The sequence below is a fragment of the Pipra filicauda genome, unplaced genomic scaffold, assembly GCF_003945595.2.
Source record: "Pipra filicauda isolate LSUMZ 115617 unplaced genomic scaffold, ASM394559v2 scaffold112_size3218982_pilon, whole genome shotgun sequence".
NCBI classification, from domain to species: domain Eukaryota; kingdom Metazoa; phylum Chordata; class Aves; order Passeriformes; family Pipridae; genus Pipra; species Pipra filicauda.
Window position 1 is genome coordinate 2,211,999 of NW_024103574.1, and position 12,213 is coordinate 2,224,211.

Consider the following 12,213-nt stretch of genomic DNA (forward strand, 5'->3'; position numbering starts at 1 on the left):
ACAGGGCGGGCGGGCTGGGGGTCCGGGAGAGCTCCGTTTCCCCCCTCGGGCGCGGAGGCGGGCACCCTCGCCCTCCTTACAGGGCGGTTGCCCCTCTCTCCGGGCAGCCACAGGAGCGCGATGGCAAAAGGCCAACGCCAAGCAAAGCAAAGGACCTGGCCCTGCTTACAGGGAGGTCGCCCAGCGCCAAGCCGGCCGGCGCAGCCGGAAGCTGCCCGCCGGACTCTTAGGGATCCCTGCCCCGGGTCATGCCAGGGAGGGGCCTTTGCCCAGAGGGCCCTTCTCCCGCCCCCTCTTGAGCGCGAAGCCGACGCTCTTCTTCCTGGCTCTTGCCTCGCCGTCCCGCTCCACGGCTCCGCTTTCTTCTCGGAGGGCTCCTGCCAAGGCAGGAGGACGCAGCTCGGACTCAGAAGCTCCGAGTCCTCGCGCCGAAGGAAAGCAGGACCCAGAGGCAGCTGCCCCGGCCACCACCCGCCCGCCCACTCGCAGGACCCAGAGGCAGCTGCCCCGGCCACCACCCGCCCGCCCACTCGCAGGACCCCCACACCTCCACACCACCCCCCAACTTCAGCTGCTCTCACCGCGGCGTCTTCCCGCGTCGGCGCTGCCGTCCCTCCCTCACGACGCCTCTTCCGATCTCTTCTCCGACGGCTTCTGCCAGGGCGGGAGGAGGCGGGTGGGCCCGAGAAACACCAGCTCCTCCGTACCAAGGCAACCCGCACCCCACACCCCCGGAGGCACATCTCCAAGCCCCTCCCCGCCCCCCCACAGGCCCCCCCACTTCCACCAAACTCTCCAAGCTTCACTTGGACTCACCACGGCGACGCACGGCGCAGTCCCCCCCGGGCTGCGGGGAGCCGGGCCCTCTGGGCAAAGGCAGCTGGGCATGCGAAGCAGCGGCCAAAGAGGCTGCCGCCCTGCTTACAGGGGGCTCCGGCCGCTGCCTGCACCACAAAGGGCCTGGGACACCAGGGCACTGGCCCCGACTTACGGGGGGCCCTGGGCCCAAAGGCCTGCGGAGGCTCCTTCTCTCCGCTTCGGGGGGCACCTGACCCGCTCCCCGCTAACGGGGCGGTCGCCCCGCACAGGCTGCCAGCTGAGGGAGCGCAAAGGCTCCCAGACCCGGACCCTGCTTACAGGCGGGTCCACACCCAGGGAGCCACGGAGCTCGGCCTTCCCCCGCAGCATCAAGTACCTGGCTCAAGGGCCAGGCACTGGGGCTCGTGGCCTAAGGCCCTGAGCTGGGCCTCGAGGGCAGGGAGGGCACACGCCCAGCCCCACGCCTGTGAGAGGCCGGGGGACCCCGCGGGACACCCGCCTGATTACAGGGGGTCCCTCCAACCGCCCGCCGAGCAGGGGGGACGCACAAAGCCCCACTTAGGGGGCCGCCCCCCCGAGGCCCGGCACTCCCAACAACGGCCTCGCGGCCTAAGGCCGCCGGGGACAGGGCCCCCAGCCCCGAGGACGGGGGGAGGCCCACGCTGGCACGTCGCCAGCAGGACGGGCAGCCCCGCGGCGCGGGTGGCGGTGCCCGCGCCGCCCCTAACGGGCTTCGCTCCGTCCTCGGGAACAAGGGGCAAGCCCCTCAGCACGCTGAGGCCCTTCTGGCCCGTGCGCGGCCCGGGGGCGAGCCCGAGGCTCTCCTCTCCTGCTCGGCGGCGGGGCTGGCTCCCCACGGGTTGGCGCACAGAGCCCCTCTTTCCCTCCTGGGAAGTCCAAGCTACGCTGCCTACATCTCTACGGGGGCTACAGGAGGGACCAGCTCGCTCGCTCACTCACACCGACAAGACGAGCACACAAAGGGGGAACGTCCCAGAAGAGGGAGCAAGCTCTGTGCGCCGAGCCGTGGGGAGCCGGCCCTGCCGCCGAGCAGGACAGGAGAGCCTCGGGCTCGCCCCCGGGCTGCGCACGGGCCAGAAGGGCCTCAGCGCGCTGAGGGGCAAGGGACACGGGCTGTGACGCACCCCGACTACGGGGGGTCACTCTGGCCAGGGGCCGCCAGCAGGCACCAAAGGTGCCAAGGGAAAAAGCCCTGCCCTGCTTACAGGGCGGGCGGGCTGGGGGTCCGGGAGAGCTCCGTTTCCCCCCTCGGGCGCGGAGGCGGGCACCCTCGCCCTCCTTACAGGGCGGTTGCCCCTCTCTCCGGGCAGCCACAGGAGCGCGATGGCAAAAGGCCAACGCCAAGCAAAGCAAAGGCCCTGGCCCTGCTTACAGGGAGGTCGCCCAGCGCCAAGCCGGCCGGCGCAGCCGGAAGCTGCCCGCCGGACTCTTAGGGATCCCTGCCCCGGGTCATGCCAGGGAGGGGCCTTTGCCCAGAGGGCCCTTCTCCCACCCCCTCTTGAGCGCGAAGCCGACGCTCTTCTTCCTGGCTCTTGCCTCGCCGNAAGCAAAGCAAAGGACCTGGCCCTGCTGACAGGGAGGTCGCCCAGCGCCAAGCCGGCCGGCGCAGCCGGAAGCTGCCCGCCGGACTCTTAGGGATCCCTGCCCCGGGTCATGCCAGGGAGGGGCCTTTGCCCAGAGGGCCCTTCTCCCGCCCCCTCTTGAGCGCGAAGCCGACGCTCTTCTTCCTGGCTCTTGCCTCGCCGGTCCACTCTTTAGCTCTATGCTGCTGCTCTTCTTCTTTTCTCTTGCCTCGAAGTTCCACTCCAGTCTCTTCTTTCTTCTTCCTCGCTTCTGCCAAAGTAGGAGGACACAGTTTATTCTCAGAAATATCAGCTCCTCCCCAAGAAGGAAAACATCCCTATACCCCCAGAGGGAGATGTCCAAGCCACTACCCACCCACAGGCCCCCCCACCTCCACAAATCCCTCCAAACTTCACTTGGGTTAGGGCACCAGCAGCAGCGTCAGCTGCAGGGGTTGCGATGAGCAGGCAATGGATGGACCGCTGTTGTGGGGTCAGGGGGGTCCAGTAACTCTCTTTGGCTGCGCAGTTGCCGTGAGACTTCTGTAGAACAATGGACACAGCCAGCTTTCTCCTGTCATGAGGTGCAAGTTAAAGTGCCTCTTCCGTCACCACCAGTTCAACCAACAGACAACAAATGCACAACAGTTAAAACACCACCGTGGCACTCCTACCAAGAAACCAACCCACAGCCCTCACCAGCCTCAGAACAGCTTCTATGCCTAGGACGGCCTGATGGAGGAGGAAGATTAGAAATTGACACCCTAGAAATCTTAGCTGAGCTGTGGCAAACCGAACTCAGTGAGACGAGAGAACCAGAAAGAAGACAAGCAATTTTGGATCCTGCAGAAGAGGAAGAACAGCAAACATGGCTACAGCTACTACTTCAGCTCGAAGAAGAGAATACAGACTGGGAAAGCACACAAAACATATTCCTGCCCAAGCCGAGACCATCAGTGAAGTCAAAGCTACCAATGTTAAAATGGACAATATATATATTGGCTACGTTGCTAACAATAGCAGCTGTTGGTTTTATGCTGCGAGAATTTCAGCTGGAACAACACAATCCACCTACTGACACAACCAACAATCTAAAGGTAACATTGCAAAATACAGCAGACATACAACTATCAGCTACCATATTTAACTTACTAACTCACAAAAGGACAACTTTACTAATTGACAAATTATCTACTATTATAAAAGGTTCTTTTGTGTTACAGGGGGGAAGAATAGAAATACTAGGAGGGACCCTGAATCGAGTATTTACTTCTCACTATTTTAAAATGCTGTTAGACAGTATGCCATACACAGCATGGAAAGCCAAACCTAAACAAGTAGAAGAAGCAAGCAATTAAAATTTCAACTGCAGAAACACATAAACCTTTACACACAGTCACTGCAAAAGCCTTGATAAAGCAAAACAAACAAATCCCTCATACAACACAAGCCCAAAGATGCCTCACAAGGCTGCAACATACAGCAATACACACCTCCAAATCCATTCAAAACAAACATGCATAAATTTGCCTATACTCAAATTAAACAATTAGAATGGCAGGCAAAGACAGCAGTATCAAACATTTTAACAACAGAACAGATGTAACCTCACAATGGCTCTTAAAAAACATCCAAACCTGTTTAACAAGTTTTCTTAAACTAGCACCCCCAAAACAAAACAGAGACATCATAACCAGCAATAGCCCAGACATTAACCCTGTTTTCATTGGACCCACTGAAATCACTCATTCTGTAGAACAGAGGCTGCCTCAGTCAAAGAGGAAGTCAATTAACAGCGGATTTTTCCCAAAGGCAGTTTCACTGCAGCTAAACCCACAAGTGGCCCAAGAAACAAATAGCCCTAAATCCGTGATACAGTGGCCTTTCCTTAAAACAGAGGTGATGCATTTACACACAACACTAGAAAACCATATAAACACAGCCTTGCTACGTACAAAAACCCCTTCACTAATCTATCAATCTCTCTAGGTAGAGAAAAATGGATTTTCATACTTTTTACCCCTGTCTCAGAGTGCAAAAAGATTAGAACTTTTGAAAACCAAGATTTTGCAAATGACTTTTTAGTTAAAGAAAAGGATAAAAAACACTTCTTGTATAATTGCCTTTGCAAAACAAGAAATAATGTGTTGCCCCTCAAACATAACAATGGTTTACTGCTTAACAACTGGGTGGAATTAGATTTTGTCATCTTCTACCACTATTCCTGTTCCTATAAAAGCTTTCCTACTAACTCTTTGGCTAAACAAACAAGTGACTTGCCTTTTGGTGAGGAAAACGACAAGCAAACCCCTCTCATCTCTTACTCAAAATCTTCTTTCTTACATAATATGGGAAAAAGAAAGCAAAACATAGCGAACTAAAACTTTATTAACTATTCACTCATAGCACTGCATTTTACATTTTCAAGAAAATATAAATTTTACTTCTAACATTTGTGGTTTTTTCTTTTTTGTTTTCAAATCAGTTTTCTTAAAAGTACTGTAAATTGTTTTCTTAACAATAGAAATAAAGGGTAGAAAATAGTTTAAAAACATTTACACATGGAATAAAATTTAGCATCTCACCATTTTAAAGCCCAATATATTCATTAATTCATATTTTTTAAATATAAAACTGGCTGATACAAAACTTTCATTAGGTTTAGCAGTTTCATATTCTTCTAGTTATGCTAAAGAATGCAAGATAAACCTTTTATCAATTAGCAAACAAAATTGCTACACGTATTATAAAAACTGGAGCAATATAAGCAATTTACTAGGAAGATAAATTTGAATTAAATAAATTTACCCACAGATTGTTTCAGCATAGATTGCATGCTGATTACCAATCAATTGCTGGACTCAAGATGAAAAAAAAGATTTGAAACCTTCTTAGTGTAAAGAGAGAGAAAAATTCTCTTTGTTGCCTAAAAGCTCTTGCTATTGCCTTTCACCATGTAAATTGGTGTCATTTTAACCAAAAACATTTAAGTTTATTTCCACAAAACCAAAACACTACAGCTTTAAAAATTTTTTCCCTATTTTTTCATTAATTTCCCAGTAGCTTTATTTGAATTATTAAAAATAAAAGTTATTAGAAGTTATCAAATTCTCAAATACATCCACATACATGCAATTATCATAACAATGTTATTCAAATAATAAGTATAGAATCTTAAACATCCCCATATTTGTTACATTCAAACATTCTCAAAACATTTTGCAATCACAGAACAACATACATAATGTCAACAAGAGTGCAAAATAGCTGCTTGTAAATTGCAGCTACCTGAGAGACTGAATTAAACCTGGTTACAGTTGCTCTAACTGATATTATTAAGAAATGGGGACTGTAAACCATTCAAAAAAAAATTTAACAGGACCAACAATGGAATCTCCAATACAAAGAAAACTACACAACGAAAGATGTAGTAAGTAAATGGGACACTAAGACCATCTACATCTGGACAAACTAAAGAAGACAACGGAACAATAAGGTACAAACCGTGGACCGGGACTCTATGTAAGTTTTACAACTTACTCATACATGCAAGACATTTAAATTGTTTTGTAATTAACCTATGAATGTTATAATTGAGTCATGCTATGCTACTTTCACATCTCGAAGCCTCCTTCCTTCGAGATTTCACTAACCCTCATTTACCTAGAAAAATACACACCACATAATTCCTTGTTAATCACACAAAATCTAACTCTTACATAAGACACATCCATTCACACACATTCCAGATAGAATAATACAACACACACTAGAAAAAGGCAAAAGATACTACCAAATACTAATTTGTTTTGCAATTTTAAACATTCCAAAAACCATAAACACAAACAATGATCCTGTATGTTATTCAACAAAAGCTAAAACACATCTCGCAAATCAGAAGATATTCCATTCCACAAACATGCTGCACTCACCCACAGAACAATTGTAAAAAGAGCACACTGCACACTAAAAGAAATGCTTCAAAGGCAAAAAAGAGGGGAGTTGGTATATAGTCCCCAGGAACGCTTATGGAAAGCATCATATGTTCTAAATTTCTTAAACTGTGATGATACAAACCCATAGCAGGTATGAATAACAACATAAAACTCAAAATACTTTCATCTTCCAAAGCACCAGTTATGATTAAAAATCTAATATCTAGGCAATGGTCAGGACCAGTAGATCTCAGAACTTGAGGGAGGATATATGCCTGTGTATCCAAGGGTACCAAATTACAAAGGATCTCTTCTAAATGTGTCAGGCCTTATATTAGCCCTCCCTCAGAACAGAAACAATCACCAGAAAAAATGAGTGAAGAAACTGGATTTGAAGAAACATAACCAACAATAGTAAAAGGAACACACCACACATTGAGAAACATGCTATAAAAACACAAAAAAGGGAGGGAAAGAGATATGGGTCTGGTCCCTATATGTGTAAATCTACATTAACACTTCTTCAAAACAGGAACAATCACAAAGAAGCAATAAACAAACAGAACCAAAAGAAACACACAAACAGTAACCAATACAAACCCAAAACTCCATGATTCAAACACAATAAAGGGTTTAAGAATGCATGTGTTAGGAGAGAATGAAACAGTGGCCATCGGAATGTGAATGAGAAAGTTGAGTGGAGATATGTATGTGTGTGTGAATGCAAATACACTTTACAGGAAGATATCTTAAACACTCATTCAACAACACTACCTCGAACAACACTACTTCAAACACAACATCTACAACCCAACACATTTCCCTTTCAAATAAAGATGATGCCTTTACCCAATCACACAAAATTACCCTCAGATAAAAGATTCTACACATCTACAAACCCTGGCTAATTCAAGGTTGCTTGAATATTGCACAAACCAATAAAGTTGTAAACAGCTCAATAAAGGCCTTGTGATGATAGGCCCTGGTTTTTATAAACAGATAAGATAAGATTGGTTATATTAAGGATGTTTAAAAAATGTATTGTTTTACAACTTGTTAATTATTTAGAGAAGGGGAGATGTGGCAAGGAATTATGGGAGTTGTAGTTTTCCACCTTCTCACGCATGCTCAATCAATACTTGATTGTCGTTTGGAAGATCATGTGACATGTTTAAGTGCTGTATTTAAACCAAATTGTTTTGTAATAAACCTTAATTCTGCCCTGGCACTTGATTGTGTCACCGGCAGCGTTTGTGCCTTATTCACCACCTTACTCACACTTCACCTCACTCACACTTTACCTGAGATCTTCCCTCAAGACATCCCCTGCATGTGCTTTCCAAGTTCCCTCAGCTTTACCTCTCTGAAACTCTCAGTCCCCTCTGTGGTACCTCACCAAGGGTGACGGACTTCAAGAAGCTTTTTCCTCAGTAACTCCACTGAAACACCCTGCTGCCCAACAACCCCTACCTTTGTAACAGCCCAAAATCTGCTCTAGGGCAACTCCACAACCTTTCATCGCCTTTCAACTGCTCCCGTCCCACAGACCGGGGGAGGAGCAGGACACCGGAGGCTGAGGGGAGGGCCGGAAAAGCGGCGCAGCAGCAGCGACCAACCCGCCCTTGCTTTGCCCCACCCCGTCTCGTCTCCCTCAGGGCACCCTCAGGGCCCCTCGGTGACCCTCCAGAGCACCCTTTTCGCCCTGTGTCCCTCACAGCCCCTAAAGGGACACAGGAGACACACGCGTAGCCCTCGGGGCACCCTCTTCCCCCTCAGAGATCCGCAGGGACGCATCGGGCACCTGCCTCCCCCCTCAGCAACATGCGGGAAACCTGCCTTCCCCTCAGGGACACAGAGAACACACACCTCTCCCTCAGTGACTCTCAAAGTTCCTCACCAACACTCGGGGCACCCAATTGCCTCTCAGTGACCCTCATCAACAAACAAGGCACCTGCTTTCCCCCCAGCCACCCTCACAGCCCCTCAGGGAACCCTCTTCACCCACAGTGACCCTCCCAGAACCCTCAGCAACACACGAGGCAACCACTTTCCCCTCAGTGATGTACCGGACACCCACCTCTTCCTCACTGACCCTCAAAGCCCCTCAGTGACACTTGGGGCACTTCATGACCCTCACAGACCCTCAGCGACACACAGGGCACCTGCCTCCCCCTCAGTGACACATAGCACATCCTCCTTCCCCTCAGTGATACAGGGGGCACCAGCCTCCGTCTCTTGGGACCCTCAAAACCCTCAGTGACGCTCAGGACACCACATATTTCAACAGGCAAAATATCCCCTTCTCAGCTTTTCCCTCCAAGATTTTCAGTCCGTTCCTCACACTTTACCTGACATCTTCCCTCAAAACATCCCCTGCATGTGCTTTCCAAGTTCCCTCAGCTTTACCTCTCTGAAACTCTTAGTCCCCTTTGTGTTACCTCACCAAGGGTGACGGACTTCAAGAAGCTTTTCCCTCAATAACTCTACTGAAACACCCTGCTGCCCAACACTCTGTATTACCTCTGTAACAGGTCAAAATCTGCCTTAGTGCAACTCCACAGCCGTTAATCCAGCTTCGCTAAAGCGCCTTTCACCTGCGCCCGCCTCACGGACCGGGGAGTGACGGGACACTGAGGGGGCTGAGGGGGCTGAGGGGAGGGCGGGAAAAGCAGCGCAGCATCGGCGACCAACCCGCCTCGTCTGGTCTCCCTCAGGGCACCCTCAGGGATCCTCGGTGACCCTTCAGAGCACCCTTTTTGCCCTGTGTCCCTCACAGCCCCTAAAGGGACACAGGAGACACTCACGTAGCCCTCGGGGCACCCTCTTCCCCCTCAGAGATCCGCAGGGACGCATCGGGCACCTGCCTCCCCCCTTCAGTAACATGCGGGAAACCTGCCTTCCCCTCAGTGACAAATAGCACATCCTCCTTCCCCTCAGTGATACCGGAGGCACCAGCCTCCTTCTCTTGTGACCCTTAAAACCCTCAGTGACACTCAGGACACCACATATTTTAACCCCCAAAATGTCCCCTACTCAGCTTTTCCCTCCAAGATTTTCAGTCTGTCCCTCACATTTTACCTGACATCTTCCCTCAAAACATCCCCTGCATGTGCTTTCCAAGTTCCCTCAGCTTTACCTCTCTGAAACTCTTAGTCCCCTTTGTCTTACCTCAGTAAGGGTGACGAAGTTCAAGACGCTTTTTCCTCAATAACTCCACTGAAAGACCGTGCTGCCCTTTTGACGCTGCTGCTCAGCACTCTGTATTACCTCTGTAATAGCCCAAAATCTTCTCTAGGACGACTCCACAACCTTTTACCGAATTTCTCCAAAGCAACTTTCACCTGCGCCCGCCTCACGGACCGGGGAGTGGCGGGACACTGCAGCTGAGGGAGCTGAGGGAGCTGAGGGGGCTGAGGGGGGGCGGGAAAAGCAGCGCAGCCTCGGCGACCGACCCGCCCCGCCCCGTCTGGTCTCCCTCAGGGCACCCTCAGGGATCCTCGGTGACCCTTCGGAGCACCCTTTTTGCCCTGTGTCCCTCACAGCCCCTAAAGGGACACAGGAGACACTCACATAGCCGTCGGGGCACCCTCTTCCCTCTCAGAGACACAAAACACCCACCTCCCCCTCAGTGATACAGGGCATACTCAGGTCCCTCTCAGTGAGTCACACAGCCCCTCAGCGGTACACAAGGTACCCACCTCCCCCTCAGGGACACAGGTGGCACCCACTTTCCTAAAATAATTTTTTTTTTCAAATGATCAAGTTGGGATCATTCACACCTGAAAGTCCTTTAAAAAACCCACATTTGGCTGAGGCACTTCACACACACTAACCAGCTTTTGAGATTAATTTTGGAATGCTCAGAAAATTACAGAAGCATGAAACCAGTGAATAATTTAGGAATATTTTTGAAGGACTTGTAGTTAAAGGGCCTGTTAACTTGATATGATCCAGGTGAAATAGAGGAAAAAGGCAAACAATTTCAGTGATAAAGAATTAAATTAATACAATTAATTTATAGAAAATAGGCCTAATTTAACTCTCTGAGAGATTACAGATGTAATCCTACTGTGGAGATATCATATGCTTTAACTGTTAGCTTGTTAATCCAGCAAGCTCAAAATGCTACTGCTCATTTGAAATAGCTGGCACTGTAGCACAAACAGTCTGGAACTGATGGGTTAGAAAAATAATGCCAGTGAGAAATAATCATCAACAGTGAGGCTGTTTAAAATTGTGTCTTCCAAAGGAAGACACAATAAGAAAAGTGATGCCAGTTTTATGCATTCCCTTTAAATATTTTAATATTTAAATATAAAATCACCATAGACAAAATATGCAGATGACACAGAAATTTGACAGCACGACAGATAATGATGCTGAAGTCACACAGAGTAACATGGATAGTTTGGTAAAGAGAATAAACTCGTGCAGTTAGCTGCTGTTTTAATATATTCACATGAAGAGCTGTATGTCTAAAAAATAAAATTTTTAAGTATGGAGGGGAGGACAATATGCTTGAAAACAGCAACTTTGAAAAGTGCTTATAAATCATGTTGAACAACTGAGTCAACACACTGTTGTGTCTGTTGTGTGTGTGAGGTAAACAGGATTAAGAAGACTTTTAAAATCTATCCAGGAAGGCAGTGTGTAGGAATAGGAAGGCAATTTTTTTGATGAAGCCAGTACTTGAATATTGCTTACAAGTCAGGTGTCAAGTGTTTCTAACAGTGGAAGAAATGAAGGCGGTGTAAGAAGAAAGCCACAAAGATTATCTGAATGCTTGAAAAAAAAAGCCCTACTGTGAAGGACAGAATGAATGCAATTCGCTAAGCTTATCAAAAAAGAGTTTGAAAGGTAACTTGATTGTAGCAGAGAAGTACTAACACACAGAGAACATACTATGTATTAAAAGGCTTTTTAACCTCAGGGAAAAGATTCCTGTATCCTAAACCATTCAACAGCCAAACAGGCTGCTGCCCTGCTTACAGGGGGCTCCAGCGTGGGCACACGCCCAGACCCTGGCTACAGACGGGTCACGGTGCCTGTTATTTACATTTGAGTAAATAGTGATGTCTTTTCTGTTGTATGTCCTGGAACCAGAAAATGCTTAAATTGTCTTTTTTTGTTGTTGTTGTTTTTTTTTTTAAGTGAATTTTAATACCTGTGGTTTGGATTTGAACACATGTCAAGGGACACTTCTAACAGTCGTTTTAGCTGTGTCTAAATATAGACACAATATAGAGACATACACAATATAGAGATTGGAAAAGGGGGTGATAGGTATAGGGAGGGAACGAGCAAGATTACAGTGTCACTATTCCAGTCTGTAAGAATCTCCAGTCACTGACTATTTCTTGTGTCTCTCTTTCTCCTGATAAATGTCACTATGCAGACACTGATCAGACAGTAGAATACTTAGGAGTTTATTTTGAGTTAATGGGTTGGTGAAGTCCAAACTCTGCAACATGATAAAGAAAATATTTTTCTACGAGAAGCATCAATTATTCACAACATAGCCACACCTTAGGAAAAGAGGGGGAGAAATGGACTCTGGAAATAAATGAGAGGGCTCCATAGTGTAAAAGTAAAATAGATCATTTTGAAGGAAAGGGATCACTGCAGAATCTAATTCATTTGCAAAATCCTCTCCTCAATTTAGGCTCCACAGTAATTGTTAAGTCTTCCCTTTTGATGAGTTTTATCAAGGTTTTTTGGTGTCTTTTGCCACTTGTTTGGGATGAAATCTAAGAACACATAACCAGCCCATAACCCAGGGAGGTGGTGGATTCACCATCCCTGGAGGTTTTTAAGATGAGACTGGATGTGGCATCAGTGCCATGGCCTGGGAACCACGGCGGGGTTGGATCAAGGGT

The 12,213-nt window shown here is 48.3% G+C and overlaps 1 protein-coding gene and 1 long non-coding RNA gene across 4 annotated transcripts in view; both read right to left on the minus strand.

Annotated features, from left to right (window-relative positions):
- The window catches only part of F3 (coagulation factor III, tissue factor), a 59,425-nt gene extending 57,868 nt beyond the window's left edge, over positions 1–1,557 (minus strand). The window contains exons 1-3 of one of the 2 annotated variants that reach the window (XR_005564296.1): positions 817–1,551; positions 582–654; positions 236–377 (exon numbers count right to left, since the gene is read on the minus strand). The gene's annotated coding sequence lies outside the window, so the exon portion shown is untranslated. Of the gene's footprint in view, positions 1–235; positions 378–581; positions 655–816 lie in introns of those variants that run through there. The other variant, XM_039383340.1, reaches the window with a different exon arrangement.
- Positions 1,558–2,480: 923 nt separating this feature from the next.
- LOC114000968 lies at positions 2,481–9,730 on the minus strand. 2 transcript variants are annotated; one of them, XR_003545412.2, is made up of 2 exons: positions 9,506–9,730; positions 2,481–2,673 (listed from the first exon to the last, which is right to left on the minus strand). It is a non-coding gene; the product is annotated as an uncharacterized LOC114000968 (long non-coding RNA). The 2 variants fall into 2 exon arrangements; XR_005564297.1 differs by lacking the exon at positions 9,506–9,730 and adding an exon at positions 2,820–2,941.
- Positions 9,731–12,213: the final 2,483 nt, after the last annotated feature.